Source organism: Meriones unguiculatus, chromosome 16, assembly GCF_030254825.1.
Source record: "Meriones unguiculatus strain TT.TT164.6M chromosome 16, Bangor_MerUng_6.1, whole genome shotgun sequence".
Lineage (NCBI taxonomy): Eukaryota > Metazoa > Chordata > Mammalia > Rodentia > Muridae > Meriones > Meriones unguiculatus.
Window position 1 is genome coordinate 53,936,769 of NC_083363.1, and position 16,936 is coordinate 53,953,704.

Sequence of the window (16,936 nt, forward strand, 5' to 3'; positions counted from 1 at the left end):
TCAGGATGCGAGGCTAAGCACTGCACTCAGGGTCAGCCGCTTTGGACCCAGAGAAGAGCATGTCTGATTGCATGCGGGTTGATGGCCCAGGTCCTGCCCTTGATATAATTTTTATATGCCCATAAGTTATGGATTTTGTCTTTTTATGATTTACTAAGCTCTCCCATGTCCTGTTCATGTTATTTTTAATTCTTTTTCCACTGACTTTTACTGAGTGATTCAATTGTTATACCTTGTCTTCCAACCCTGATACTCTGTTTTCCACATGCTTCATTGTATGGCAGATGCTTTGCACTGAGCCTTTTATTTGGCTTGTTGAGGTGTTTTTGTTTGTTTGTTTGTTTGTTTTTGTTTTTTTTTCACAGCATTATTGTGCTTTGTCTTCTCTTTAGCAATTATATATCTTTACCGATATGTGCTTTTATATCTCAAATTAACTTTTGTATTTTATTCAATTCTTTGAGTACTCTCATATTTTCTTTGAGTTCTTTGAACACGTTTTCAATTATTCTTTTGAATTCTTTTTCTGGAAGTCCTCCTAAGTCACACTTACAGGGGCAGCCATTACTCTAGAATGGGTAATTTTCAGAGATGACATATTTTAGATAAGTATTTCACTAAGTAGCCTAAGATAGCCTCAAACTCACAATCCTAACTCCCTTCACTTATCAAGTACTTGGTATGCATCCAGATGTATGCTATTGTGCGTATCTCAAAAAGAAAAAAAATTATTATTATTATTATTATTATTATTATTATTTTTTTTTTCCTCAATGCAGTTTATTCAGGAAACTTGAACAATCTTCTGACCCTGGGGAAAGCCAGCCCACAGCTTAAATAGCCTCTGGGTAGCCAACCCCAGTGTGCCATGTGGGCAATGCAGATAGGTCCACATACATGGAAGCAAGCCAGATCCTCAGCCTTAGCCAAATATGGGGTTGTTTGTGACAGAGAGCACTCATCATCCGGAAGGTGGAAGGCAGAAACCAGCTCCATCTTTAAGGCGCGGCATTACGCAGCTCTCTACAGTTCCCCCTTTTTGTTTTAGACGCATCAGGCAAGAGTAGAGGTCTGATCTCTGATATTAGAAAGAAATTGGGACTTTGTACCGATGTTCATTTAGGTGTCATCCACCCAAAGAGCATCAGACCCGTCCGATACCTTTTTCTCAGAGGCGGGACCTGGGGCATCAACCCGCATGCAATCAGACATGCTCTTCTCAATTATTTTAAACATATTTAAACACATTTGTAATTGACAAATTCGTTTCTAACAAATATGAGGTTATTTACTATTCTGCCATTTGAAGTTTGCACAGCAGTCTCATGTGCTTTTTCTACTTAACATATGTAGGTATAGGGGTATGAGTTCTTAGTCTTAGGGAGAGCTGTGAGGATCGCAGATCTTCCCCTTCATCTCTTTCTATATTTTCTCTCACCTAGAACATGTAAGGGCTTCATTCTTCTAATGGAGAGGTAGTCACCTGCCTCAGAAACTTCACAGATGTGAGCGTTTTCATTTTCTTGGTGACCTTAATTTCCAAGACAAACTAGAGTCTGAAGCTTTATTTCATCTACTAAGAGTTGTTAAAAATATCTTAACCCAAAGACTAGAATCCTCAAGGAAAAAAAAAAAAACTTCAAAGTATTCATTGCCATCTGCTGGGTATATGATCACAGGAAGAACATTGTTTTTAGGTTTTCGGGCAACTCTTAAAAGGCATGTGTCTCCAGAGTGTAAAATTAGAATTCAACAAGTGTGAAATGCCTGAGTTCCTTTACTTCTCATCATTTTATTTAAATGGTGTTTTAGTTGTAATTTTATGTGGAGAGTTTAAAATCATTTTAGGATTTACTTAGATGAAAGAATAAGCAAGTGATTGAATTTTCACAGGTAATCTTTTAATTAAAATAAAAGAATATATGAAAAAAAAAAAAAGAAAATGAAGGCAGGTTTGCTTCAGCTTGGAAAATGAAGTCTTAATTCTCCTGCTCATGAGAAGACTGTTAAAAATGGGTCTTATTTCTCCTAACACTCTCTGTGACTTGTTTGGGTCATTTTCTTTCCATGCCTTGTATAAGGCAGCAGCCATGGCTGAGCTCTGCCCTAGGAGTTTAGGTGTCTGTGTCCTTACCACTGGTAGAATTCTCTTAGAAGTGGACCCCTATCTTACCTGGCTCTGTCTCACTGTCAGGAAATGAGAAAAAGTCTTATCATTTTCTACATTCCAAAAGCAAAACATTATATAATAAAATTGAAAGCCGGTGGCCTTGTTCCCCGACAAAAAAAAAGAATATATGAAATGGTTGAATACTAATAATTCAGTTAATCGAACAGGAGGTAGGAAAATAATCAATTAATTAAACATAAAACTACATATTTCATGTCAGGAGGTGATAGGAATCAGTGCCCGGCAGCGAAGTCATACTTGTGACAGCATGAGGCCAAATGTAACATCTTTGTCTCAGCGATAAATCAAAAAAAATTGAAGTTGATGTTTCTACTGTTGGTAGATAATGTTGATAGTTAATTTTAATGCCCAAGGGGAGGAGGACCTCCTCTATCAGTGGACTAGGGGAGGGGCATAAGATGAGAAGAGGGAAGGAAGGTGGAACTGGGGGAGATGAGGGAGAGCAACAGCCAGTAAATAAAGTGAATAAATTGTAATAAATAATAAATAAATAAAAATTAAAAAAATATTTGTGTGTGTGAGCACGTATGCATGTGTGCATTTTTACGAGGGTATATTTCAGTTAGTAGATAGGGAAGTCATTTGCTCTTCCCAGAGAGAGTAGTCCTCATCTAGTCTGCCAAAAGTCTCTGAAGACAAAGAAAGAACTTTCTCCTCAGGCATGACCATCTTTAGTCTGTGACACTGGCCTTTCTGTCATGGACTGAAATTTACAGTATGGATTTTCATATATATATATGTTATATATATTGTTTTAACTTTTAGACTCAGACTAGACTTCTTTTTATCTTCCCAGGCACTGGGCTTTTCCATGGATAAAATCCTTATAATCTATTTCTAATGTTGTTATCTATCAAACCTATATACAGCCAGTTAGTTCGATTTATCTCTGGACTCCTGAATAAAACAAACTTTGAAAGCAAGAGGTGGGGTACTTTAGTGACAAATACCTGAAAATGTGGAAGTCGTTTTGGCGAAAAGAAATTTCATGTGAATTCCAGCAAAAGCCACGATCACCACAAAGGGACCATGATGGGTCTTGCAGACTGTACAGAAAGAGGCCTTCTTCTGTTAGAGAACATAGAACTAAACATGAGTTGGTTGTTGACAGCATTATGGAAGCAGAGAACATTCTCATGATGACTCAGAGCTGAGCAGACTATTAGACAATGGAAACCAGGCAATCCTTGTTAAAGTACCATGGGTTTTTCTATCATTTTTGGGGACTGTGAGGAGCACAGATGGATTTTTAGCTGAAGGAACTTCTTTAAAATGTCCCTGAAAGAGCAGCTTGTTTTCTTCGGAATGCAAATGAGAAGAGAATAGAATCAAAGAAGGAACTGGTAAGTAAATACCAGTTTTCTGGTATTTACCAAATAAAACAAACAAAAACAAAACAATGAAACCTCAATACTTAAATCTTGGATAGGCCTTTTGTATCCCTATCACAAAATCAAATGCCTGTTCTGATGACAAGAGCCTGGGTGTTGGTAAGCAACCACTAAACCTGAGTTTAGTTGAATGGTACTTCAATGAAGCGGCCACCCTAAGCAGAAACATTGCCAGGCTGAACAGAATGGATCACACGGAATGAAAAGGAGGAAGGATACCAGGTATTTTACGCCCTATAAGACCAGATCATAGAGATATCTGGGTACAAACATGCACAATTTATCAAGACAGAGAATGTCCCTGAATGGCATTCTAAGATCCTGAGGGCTGTTCCTGGATGGTGGACCTTGCCTGGATTTTAACAGCTGGGTGGCAGCTGTTCATAGCCTGTGGTGTGTTATCCCCACCATCAGGCACAGAGGTTTGACAGAGGCTGGAGATACACCTTGAAGGTGGGCTTTCATCCTAGTAGATGGAAGAGAATCAAACTGAAAAGAATTATTCTTGAATAATTAAATATTAAATCAAATGCTATTCCGCTTGCTAGGTTTTGGACTTGCCGAGTACCTGTTTGTCCCTTTCTTCCTTGTGACCTCTTCTTTTTAGGAAGGGATTGTGCATTCTAAGCCCCGCCCATCACTGTGTTTAAGAAGTATAATTTGACCGGCTCACAGCTACAGAGCAGATTCACCTCCTGATGAATCTTACCTCAGATCTTATGCAGATTTGATTTGGATTACATTACACAAGCTCCTTGAGCTTTACTTTTTTTTTTTTTTAATCCTAGGATGTTTATTACAAAGTTAACCCTGACTCTTGAGATGGGCTTATCCGTAGGATTTCCCGTAACGAGCACGGGCACCAGGACCCCCAAACTTTTTGGACTCACAGAGACGGGGATCAGCTACAAGCAGGGTCCGATCATACTGGATGAGGATGTCTTTGATCTCCTTCTTAGAGGCTTCATCACATACTTTTGGTAATAAGCCACCAGGGCTTTGGAGATAGACTGTCGGGATAGCATAAATTCGGGCCTCATGGCCACCACCCTTCCCACCGACCCGGATGTCCACACCAGCAAATCGCTCCTTGCTCAGAAGCAGAACAGGCTCCAGACACTTGTACTGTCTCCAGCGGATGTCCGTTCGCCTTGATGAGCCCGTTTCCCCGCTTGCAGGGCGCCACGCAGTCTTCTTATGTCCGAAGACCTGCACGGACTGCAAGGGACCTTTGGACCGCATGGCTGCGAGTATGAACACCAGCTCCTCACCGCACGGCGCCGCCACCGGAAACGGGAGCTTTAATTTTGAGGTTGATGCTGGAGTTGAAATTCCAGGTTAGTTTGGGATGAAATGTAGCGTCTTGCACAGACAAAAGAATATAAATATTGAGGGCTCAGGGTAAAGCTATTGCCTCCAGGTCCTAGGTTTAGGCCCTAGCCCTTAATGTGATGCTTTCTGAAATGGGGACTGGAGGTTAGGCTGCGGTGAACCGCATCACGAGGACAGTACTCCTGGGATGGTTAGTTATGTGGTTAACCTGACAGAAGCTAGACTCCCCTGGGAGCCGGAGTCTCAGTGAGCGAAGGTCTAGACAGAGCAACCTGTGGAGATGTGTGTGTGGGATCATCTTGATTGCCCCAGGTGAGGGAGGGAAAGTGGGTGGCACCATCCCCTAGTCTGGGGCCCTATAATATGTAAGAGGAGGAGAAGCTACTCGAGCAACAGGCACACAAGCATTTATTAGTTTTCTCTGCCTTTGACTGTGGATGTGATGTAAATGGTTGCTTCAAATTCTCTCCTTGGCTTCTCCAAAATGACGGACTACGACCTGGAATTTTGAGCTAAAATAAATGCTTTTCCCGAGTTTTTTGTTTGTTTGTTTGTTTTTTTCTTTTCTTGTCAGCTATATTTCACAGCAATGAGAATAAACCCAGAGAAAGCCTACACATAGATTATTGCCTTCACAAGAAGAGGAAGAGACAACAGACTTTGCTCTTTCTTGTATTTGAGGACACAGTGCTAAGATGACTTGGTAATCTAAATAAGGCCCTAAATAGGATATGAATTGCCTACACTCTGACATTAGGGTTACTGTCCTCCCACCGGCCTGAACCAAATAATATTTGTGGGGATTTTTTTTGTGTTTTGTTTTTGTTTTTTTTTTTTTGGTAATAACAGTTCTAGTATATTGTAAGGGTCTGAGAGCCACTGAAGAAAGATCCCAGGCTCGAGGAATAGCAAAAGCTAGGATTTATTCTACAGAAATTCCAGCACGCAGGGATTGCCACCTCTTTCAAAACGGCGATGTTTGTAAAGTGAGCCTGCAGGCTCTATTTAAAGTCAAACAGGTAGACTTCTGGAGCGGGTGAGCTAACTTTTAATTTGATGGGTTGGTAGTCACTCAGGAGTTATGGTGGGGAGTAGGGTGGGGAGGACTCAGGATTGGGCAAATACTTAGGAAATTTCTAGAGTGGCTAAGTGCTTCTGCTGAATCATTGTGTGTGGTTCAAGCTCATGTGTTGATCTTTAAGCTGATTGGCTGCCTGCAAACTGCATTTTTTCCCCCCCAGGAATTGTTTTTCTATATTCTGAGAAACAGAAACTCAGGCCCCCTACGCACGCAAAGTTGAAAATGAAGCCTGTCATAGAGTCAGGTTAGCAAAAAAGATTGGGGCCATGGGCGGGGGGGGGGGGGAGCTTAGGAGCTTTTGGGATAATTAGACCTCTCAATATTAAGACAGATAATGACAAGGGAGATACAGAGATTTTCTGAAGTTTTAAAAGAACTTAGGGTAGAGATATCCCTTTTTCATCAGAGGACTTGACGCAAGATAAAGAAGAGAAGAAGAAAAGGAAAGGTGAGGTGGCAGAGCCAACACTTATCCCTCTAGCACGTGTTGCAATGGGGGTGAGTATCTTGGTGGAGATGTTTGTCACATGCTTAGCTCCATGAATTTTGACATCTCTCTGTAATAGACACGGTCATTTCAGGAGTTTAACTCACAATGAAAAAAATATCATAACTGTGTTACAGAAATAATGTGAGAGAACCAGCTTTTAAAATGGAAAAAAAACCCATAATTTTTAACATTCAATAGGTTTAAAGTATTTTTTCAGGTTTATCTTGGAAACAGGGGGGCTAAAGGAAACCATTGTAGGGTATCTAGCCCATCATCATTGTGACCCCTGGGAACAAGGCTCATTCAAGGCAGATGGAACTTCCTGGTTGCTTATGACACACTGAAGAGACACTGGGGGAACAGACAGCGAGAATGAGTTTAATGATTCCCCACACTTTCCCTCTATCCAAATATGAGCTGCTTTAGAACTCCCAGAGGGAACAATCCTTAAAATGCAATGTTTTCAGGAAGAGTATTTTCAGTATTCATCTTCTTATCTCAGTAATCAGCAAAAATTCCTATACAGGCAAAATATGCTGCCTAGAAAATTTAGATTTTTCTCATGCTTAACTTCAGCATATCATGTCATTGTGCTGTTTATAGCCCTCGAAAGAAATTCTCTTAGGTGATGTCAGTGGGAATACCGTACAGTGGGTGACAAAAATTTCCTTAAGTGTTTACTAATTAGTTATAAGTCCTATTGTTATGGTCTGTGAACAAGGAGTCATTAAATAATCTTAAAGGACGAACATAATCACTTTAACAGTCCAGTTTGGATTAGCTGAGGTTATTCTGATGGTCTCATTAGGCATTCTTTGCTTAGTAAAGAGACTGTAATTACATTTTGGTTTCAGGGATGAAGAAGTTGGTAGACTGTAGTCTCCTGTCCTTGTAGAGGAGGAACTTGGGACCAAATGTGTGGTGGAAACCTCAAAAGCTACTTGCGATATTTGCAGGCCACTACCCTGCCATCTCAACATTTTCTTTATTAAAATAGATTTCAGCTATGGAATATTGTGTTTTTGCAACAAATAACCAAACATCCTTCAGAAGTATGAACATTAAACTTATCCTTAAATCAATACAATTCTTTCAGAATCAGTCTCCCTGGGAAGCAGAAGGCCCTGGCAATACACATGTATCTGCATGCGTTTTCCTAAAAGCAAAATCTAAGACTAGGGCCTAGCTACAAGTGGATGGTAGAAGAGAACTTTAGGGAGGCAGCAGAAGAGGTTTTCGGAATTGAGATGGAAAATAGAAAAGCCAAACTTATGACTCAGTTTCAAGACTGCTGTGCTGACGGTCAATAGCTCCCATCCGATAGCTGTCTCGAGAAACACACAGGGCACTTAGCAGAATTAGCCGTTCAGGTGAGCAGGAGACATTGTTCTTTGTCACAGTGGCCGTTCTGTAAAGGTGCTACTGTGGCTGCATCCATTCAGTGTTTCTCGAGTGAACACTGGCAGATTAATGATAAAACTTAACAGATAGGACTTCAAATCCTGTCTTCTTTTCCTACTGGTTGTGTTTAATCTTTATTACATACATTTTTAGAGACACATACTTATTTTCCCTATTTCACTGTTGTCGTCTTCTTGGAGCATAATAAGAGTCCTGCTATAATGTGGTTGTTGTGTGTCTTATTTATGTATTTTTTAGTAGACTTCAGCAAAAGAGAAATTTATTTTGGACATTTTTTTTTCAAACAGTTAAAAATTCAAAGGCAAATACAACAGGTCTTGTTCCATTTAGATTGCTGTAACAAAGCGGTATAGACTTCGTGACTTACAAAGAGCAGAATTTATTTCTCACAGTCCAGAGGCTGAGAAGTCCAAGGTTATGCTACCTGCAGATTTAAGATCTCTTTCAAAAGGGCACTAATTCTAGTCATGAAAGCTCTGCCTTTATGAGTTAATCGCATTCCAAAATCACACCTTCTAAGCCAACCATGCTAGGGTTTAGACTGTCAATACAAACTTCAGGGGAGGAAACAAATATTTAATCCATTTCGGAGTGTAACCTTGTTCCTGCCATGCAGGAGCCCAAGAATATGTCCTAATGAGATTCTAAACACGTCAAGAAAAATGCCTGAGTAGCAATGACACTATTTTTCAGAATTTGGCACATGCATAAGTAGGCTAAGAAAATTGGGAAAGAACCCAGTTTTATCAGACTGACATGTGGCTTATGTTTCATGAATATTAAGATTTACAGGATAGACACGATGGGAAGTTGAGAGGCCCCACAATTACCATGAGACAAGATCGCTGCTTTTGAAATTTATCTTCATTGTGTGAGTGCTAGTATCTTGATAAAAATCACATATTTCCATTTTCTTCCTGAAGATTCCTTGCTCATGTTTGAACAAGCTGTTCATAAGGGAGTAGGCCCACGTGTGATGCCTTCAATAACTGAAAGAGTGGTGGAAGTGTGTGTTTGTTTTTATGAGGAAACTGTTGAGAAAAGGTGCCCCCTAGGTGGAGCTTTTTGTTAAACCGTTCTGAATTGCTTAATGCCGTTAATAGCAAGATTCATCTATTAAAATATATCACTGAATGTTCTGTTTTATGTGGGAATACTCTCCAAGCTGGAAGCTTAGATTTGAAATGTTGGGACTACCACGTTTTCTGGCAGAAGAGCATGCCTGCCTAAGCTTGCAGTTCTCTGTGGTTAACAGGCATGCAGTGATATTTTCTTCAAGATGGAGAACACCTGCCAGGCTCATAGCGCACACTAAGGAAGACAGCAAGTTTGTGGGGTTATGATTTTTTTTCTCTCACTCACATTCAATTGGACATCACACATGCTTTGCGGAATAAATTCAACCCTTAGTTGGGAGCGGTATGATATAGAGCACATTTTTGAACATAAGGGTGGAAAAGAAAGAGAACGCAACCGTAACTGAGATGTTTCCATCAAATCACTCCTTTCAGAGCTCAGGGAACCCTGTGGAAGAGAAAGTAGAAGGAGTGTTGGAGCCTTAGGGGATGGAGGACACCAAGAAAACAAGTTCCTTTAAATCAACACGACTCTGGTGGTTTGGATAGGAAAAGTCCCCATAGACTCTTGTGTTTGAATGCTTGGCTCACTAGTGTCAGGTGTGGCCTTGTTGGAGAAGGCATGTCACTGGGGGCAGGCTTTGAGCTCTCCAATGCTAATGTCACAACTCCCACCTGTGGATGCAGTTGTAAAATTCTCAGCTGCCTCTCCAGGACCACGTCTGTCTGCGAGCCACCATGCTTCCTGCCATGACAATAATGGACTAAACCTCTGAACTGTGGGTAAGGCAGCCCCTATGGAATGTTTTCCTTTATAAGAGTTGCTGTGGTCATGATGTCACTTCATAGCTATAAAGCTCTAAGACAATGATCAAACTTCATATGAACTCACAGAGACTGAAGCTTCATGGAAAGCCTGCCGGGGTCTCTCCCAGGTCCTTTGTGCATATACTATGGTTTAGTGTTTATGGGATTTAGTGTTTAATGTTTGTATGGGATTCCTGAGTTTGGGTATGAGTGGTTCTCTCTTTTTTTTTTTTTTCATGCATTCCTCTTTAGTTTAAGCTTTCCCTGGCCTCTCATTTCCCTCTCCCTAGAGCAATGTGTACTCCATGTTAAATACAGACAAGATTTGAAGCCAGGATTCTTTTAGAGGAAGGAACATATGATGTTTGTCTTTTCGAGCCTGGGTGATTGTACTCAGTATAATTTTTTTCCACTTCCATCCATCTACCTGCAAATTTCATGATTTCATTTCCTTTATAGCTGAATGATTTTCCATTGTGCATATTTACCTCAGTTTCACTATCCATTCATCAGATGATTCCACACATTCCACACGTGGTAGAATATTGATATAATGTCCTTGTGGAATGTATGCAATTAACGCTTGATCATTCAAATCCTGATTTCTTTACCTCGCTATCTGTTTTCAATCTGGACACTGTATTGTGATGTTTATTCTAAGCATTACTTGTGTCAAGTTTGTGTAAACATGCCATTTGTTCTCTGTATTTTCTTTTATTATTATTATTATTAATTACACTTTATTCATTTTGTATCCCCCCATAAGCCCCTCCCTTCTCCCCCTCCCGCTCCCACCCTACCTCCTCTTTCTGCATGCATGCTCCTCCCCACGTCCACTGATAGGGGAGGTCCTCCTCTCCTTCCTTCTGATCTTAGTCTATCAGATCACATCAGGAATGGCTGCATTGTCTTCTTCTGTGCAGGGGTTCTAGGTTATCTCCATGAATAGTCCTTGGTTGGAGTATGAGTCTCTGGGAAGTTCCCTGTGTTCAAATTTTCTTGTTCGGTTGCTCTCCTTGTGGAGTTCCTGTCCTCTCCAGCTCTTGCTATTTCCCACTTCTCACATAAAATTCCATTCACTCTGCCCGACAGTTGCCCATCAGGCTCAGCATCTGCTTTGATAGTCTGCAGGGCAGAGGCTTTCAGAGGCCCTCTGTGGCAGGTTCCTAGATTGTTTCCTGTTTTCTTCTTCTTCTGATGTCCATCCTCTTTGCCTTTCAGGATGGGGATTGAGTGTTTTAGTTAGGGTCCTCTCTTTTGCTTACTTTGTTTAGATGTACCGATTTTAGTGGGTTTATCCTATGTTGTATGTTTATGTGAGTGAGTATATACCGTGTGTGTCTTTTTGCTTCTGGGACAACGGTTCTCTCTTTCTTGTGCCTTCCCATGAGCTCATTTCCTTCTGTTTGTTTTGTTCAATCTTAATGTGTTAGTTTTTAATTATGTGTGTGTGTGTGTGTGTGTGTGTGTGTGTGTGTGTAATATTCCCTTAGAAACTTGTTTGATTCCTGATGAGAGACAGAGGAGAGTGAATCCAAATGGGAGGGGAGTTGAGAAAGAACTGGGAGGAATAAAGGAAGGGGAAACCATAAGCAGTATATAATATGTGAGAAAAAAACTTTTTTCAATAAAATTAAATTAAAATTAAAGATAAAAGAAAAGAAAACAAAGTCTAGAGACATGTAATTCCTGTGCTTAGGTTTTACCAGTTATTATCCACAAAACATGGTAAGACTTTCTATATTCAAATTTGGATCCCATGAATTTTTCACCTTTCTGAATACAAAAGAGACTGTAGATATTCTCTCTCTTGCTTTTATTGGCTAGTTAGCCTCACTTGCCAGAGTTATTACTGCCTTAATGCTCTTGTGGCCTCAACTGTCTGTATGTACTGTGAAGGCAGTTGACAGCTGCCCCTGCCTATACGGGACCTCAGAGTCATTGTTCTGTACACAGCGTCTGACTGCCCTCAAATTTCCAGCCTTGGAATTTCCATTTCATTCTCATTAAAGGCTTAGACAGTGCTTCCCAGCCTTTGTAAAGCTGTAATCCTTAATACAGTCCCTCATGTTGTGGTGACCCCCAAATGTAGAATAATTTTTATTGCTTCTTTGTTGTTGATAATTTAAAAATATGGTCTAATAATGTTTATTATTAGACATCTAATTATTAAAGCAGACTAGATAATAACATTATTATTATCTAACCTGCTGTCACAACCAGTAAAAGACACAGAGAGCAGATAGATTTCAGAATGGCCTTGCTTTACCTGGGGCAAGGTGGATATTATCTCCTAAGCTACCCTTACCTCCTGAGCCCCCATCCCATGCCATCTGCTCTAATAGTTTCTACCTGGGCTACTTCCCATCCATAATCTCAAAATATTTGCTAATGTTCTTCATCTGGGCTGTTTTCCTCCATCCACGCTGGCCATGTGCTCCTCTCCTTGCTAACCTATATCAGCTCCCTGCTTCCTCCCTCTCTCCTTCTTCCCAAGATCCTTCTCTCTTCCAAGTGTGGGAACGGTGGCCACGCCTCCTTAAAGTCTGCCTTGCTCAGGGGTGTAGGCATTTTTTTTTTAAATTAACCAATCTACTTTAAATTGGGTGGAGCAAGGTTTACACAACAAGGACAGGTGTATGTGAGAATATGCTCCTAAGAGACAGCAAGCAGACTTGGGGCAACAGATTAATGAACAATCAAATACAAGGCACCAGACCAAGCTGTTAGACTACTTTATAACTGTAATTTTGCTACTGTTATGAATCATAATGTAAATAATTTTTCAGATAGAGGATTGTCATGACCCATAGGTTGAGAACTGCTGGATTAGGCCAAACAGCTCTTCTCTGTATATATGCCATATTCTTTCCTTATTCTTAAAGCCTTGTCTGTGACAACAGCCTCACCAGCTGCACCTGATGGCTGACGTGTAGGCTTCCTGTTCCCTGTCATCTAACCACCTAACCACCCAACCATGCACCACAAAAGACCAGGCTCTGTAAATTCCCTTGTCTCCTTATCAATTTCTTCCACTTCAAAAACACCGTAGAGTCAAAAACATGAGGAAAGGGGTGAGGTCTATTTCTCCTAATATTTGTGCCCTATCTAAAACAGTAAAATGTGCTTTATCACCTCCCCATTCATGTGTTTTATTTTGTTGTTTTGTGGCAAAGTGTCATGCAGCCCAGACTGGTCTTGAACTCTCTAGTTTGAAGCTGTTCTTGAGTTTCTATTCTCCTGCCTCTACTTCTCAAGTGCTGGGGTTGCAGATATGTGCTACCACACTAGCCCGTTTTCAACCAGCAGAGAATAAAAGCACATATTTCATTTTGTTGCTAAGAAAGCAGCCTGTATGTATATTTTAAATTTATTTATTTATTCATGTTACATCCTGATTGCATATTCCCTTTCTCCCAATCCTCCCCTCACACTCCTCCCCCATCACTTTCTTTTTTTCTTCTCAGAAAATGGGAGGACCATGAGTACCAACCCACCTGGCATATTAGGTCACTTCAGGACCAGGGGCATCCTCTCTCATTGAGGCCAGACAAAGCAGCCCAGTTTGGGGGACAAGATCCATAGGGAGGCATCAGGGTCGGAGAGGGTACCCTTTCCAGTTGTTGGGAAATCTGCTTTAAGATCAAGCTGCACTTGAGCTACATATGTTCAGGGACTTAAGACCAGTCCATGCATGCTATTTGGTTGGTGGTTGAATTTCTGTGAGCCCCATGTGGGCTCAGGCTCTATCGGTTTTCTTATGGAAACCTTAACTCCTCTGGCTCCCTCAATCCTTCCCCCAGCTCTTCCATTGAACTCCCTGAACTCTGTTTAATGGGTCTCTATATTTGGCTATGGGTCTCTATATTTGTTTCCATCAGATGCTGGTGAAACCACTCAGAGGAGTTATGCTCAGATATGCTATGTCTACAAGCATAGCAGAGAAACATTAATATTGTCAGGGATTGGTTCTTTCCCCTGAGATGGAGCTCAAGTAGGCCAGTCTTTGGTTGGCCATTCCCTCAGTCTTGGCTCCATCTTTGTCCCTGCATATCTTACATGCAGGACAAATTTTGGTTCAAAGATTTTGTCTGTGGGTTTGTGACATTACCCCTCTACTGGAAGTCCTGCCTAGTTTTAGGAGGTGGAATAGCCTTGAAATCATTGGGAGAAGAGATAACTTCTTGAACAGAACACCAACAGCTCAGGCACTAAGATCAGCAATTCATAAATTGGACCTCATGAAAAACTTTGGTAAGGCAAAGGGCACTGTCAATGGAACAAAACGATAGCCTATAGACTGGGAAAAAGATCTTCACTAACCCTACCTCCAACAAAGTGCTAATATTCAAAATATATAGAACTCAACAAACTAGACATGTACAAACCAAATAACCCAAATTTAAAAAAATGGAGTACAGAGCTAAAAAGAGAATTCTCAACAGAGGAATCTTAAATGGCTGAGAAACACTTAAATGCTCATCATACTTAGTCACTAGGGAAATGCAAATAAAACAACTGAGATTCCCACTTAGACCTGTCAGGATGGCTAAGATCAAGAATTTAAGGGACAGCACATGCTGGCGAGGATGTGGAGAAAGGGGAACACTGCTCTATTGCTAGTGAAAATTTATACAATCACTTTGGAAATCAATCTAACTGTTTCTCAGAAAATTGGTGATAGTTCTATATCCAGCTATACCACTCCTGGACATATACCCAAAAGATGCCCCACCATACCACAAGGACACTTGGTCAACTTTGTTCATAGAAGCTTTATTCTTAATAACCAGAAACTGGACACAACTTAGATGTCCCTCAACTGAAGAATGGATAAGGAAAATATGCTGTTTTACACGATTATTAAAAAGGGCATGTTGGAATTTGCAGAAAAATGGATGGAACTAGAAAATATCATCCTGAGTATGGTAACCCAAACCGCAAAAGACATTCATGGTATGTACTCAGTTTTAAGTGGATATTTACCATAAAATAAGGGATAACCATGCTACAATCCATAGACCCAAAGAAGCTAAGTTACAAGGAAGGCCCAAGAGAGGATGCTTGAATTTCACTCAGAAGGGGACATAAAATAGGCATTGGAGGTGGATGGATGGAGGGAACTGGGAGAGAGCATTGGTAGGTGTGCAGGGGTAGAGAGGACTATGTGAGAGAATAGAAATTCGAGGTAGGGGGTGTCTCGGGACTTGCCAGAAACCTGGGATAAGGGAGGCTCCAGGAAGTCTATTGGTTTCACCTTAGCTGAAACTCCTAGCAGCGGGGGCTATTAAGTGTGAACCAGCCTATATTTTAGTACAACTGAAGTTACACAATTAAACCAGAACTAAAATCCAAGTAAGTCTGTGTGAGACCATAAGAACCACTCCAACACTCCAACATTCAGGTATATAACTGAGTCTTAACTCTGGGGTGATATGAAACTTACTACTTTTTCTTATCATTATGCCATTATGGCATGCAAATGAAAGAATAAAGGCAATAAACATAGAATTAGAAAATAAAAAGATATTTTAGAGTGACAATCTAATTCCATCAGTCATCTCTCAAAACACTGTCACACAATACTATATGCACATATATGTACATGAAAACATATATGTGTATGTATATTATCATGTCTATCTATCTATCTATCTATCTATATCATATAGGTATCTTTTTATCTCTCTCTGTTTATCTTTCTAACTACCTATACCTCTCTGTGTCTTGACAGGGACACAGAGAGGAATACATGGAGAGAGAAAGAGGAGAGAAATACAGTTATCAATGATCTGTTTTCTTGAAGATATATTTCTTTTAGTCTCTCTATATGACTATTTGTCTGAATGAATACGTGTGTGCCATCTGCATACCTGGTGGCCTCAGAGGGCAAATCAGGTTCTTGCAATTAGAATTACAGATAGCTGTATGCATCCATGTGGGTGCTGGGAACTAAATCTAGGTCCTCTGCAAAGGCAGCAATTGCACCTACTCTGAGCTGTCTCTTCAGCCCCTATTTAACTATTTGTAAGGAAAAGACTACAGTTTAGCCACAGTTGATACATATGGCTATTTTAATATATACATTTTACCTTATGTCAGCATTGGCCTTGGTTTTCAGTAATTTATATACTCCTTATTAATTCTGTTTTTCAATTGAGGACCTTTCAAGATAATGAAAATTAGGATTGAAGACTACAGAATTAATAATGAATGATAAATGTTTAATGCAGAAATCTGAAAATTGCTTTGTAAAATGATGTGACAACCATATTATGAAGCACAGTGTTGATTTAATAGAGATATTAGGCAGAACATAGACGAAGCCCTCTTTTCATTATTTTTTGTTGTTGTTGAGAATTTTGAAAGTAGATTTATCATCTAGAAGCATGAGACATAAGAACATAGCATCTTGAGTTTGTTTTGTGAACTAACTGTATTAGTTACTGTGATTGGGGGATGCTTGTTTGCAAGGCATCAGAGTTAAAAATCAATGTTTCTGTTTCTTATTTTCTGAAAGCAATGCATCCAGTTGAGACTACTGACATGTATTCAGAATTCGTGTTATGGATGAGCTCAATCCTGGCACGAGAGCTTGCAAAGGCCAGAGTTATCCATTTTGGTCATAAGTTAACAAGACTATTTTCAGAAACATTAAATTCCTTCATTAACTGGCAGGAAAAGGAAAAAAAAAAGAGATTTACTCCTTGTGGCCAAACTGGGAAGAAGGCTTCACTGTAAAAAGTATTGAGGAGAATTAATTTGATGTCCAGTGAGAAAAAAGTGAAAATAGGTAGAGATGTAGACCCCCCATGGTGCTGGATGCCTTGCAAAACATTATATGTTTTGTCTAATGGACACGTGCAAGAAAAAATTAGGTATAAAATCAGTTCTACAAACAACGTCAAAATTTTCCAGTTTGAACTGTTTCTGATGAGTTAATTTATGATATTTTTAGAAGCTGGATTTAAAGTAAAAACATAAACTCAACTATGCACTCTAAAAAAAAGAAAGCAATCCCGTCTAACTCAATGGATAAGAGTGGTGATCTTAAAAGCAGGCAGGCTTTCTCCTTCTGGGATACCTCACTCAGGATGATCTTTTCTAGATCTCACCATTTGCCTGAAAATTTCATGATTTCCTTGT

The 16,936-nt window shown here is 40.0% G+C and overlaps 2 pseudogenes; one reads left to right on the forward strand and one right to left on the reverse strand.

Moving 5' to 3' along the window:
* Positions 1 to 4,410: 4,410 nt before the first annotated feature.
* On the reverse strand, positions 4,411 to 4,881 carry LOC110556198 (small ribosomal subunit protein uS9-like; annotated as a pseudogene).
* Positions 4,835 to 16,936, forward strand: part of LOC110542491 (elongation factor 1-alpha 1-like) — a 167,611-nt pseudogene continuing 155,509 nt past the window's right edge.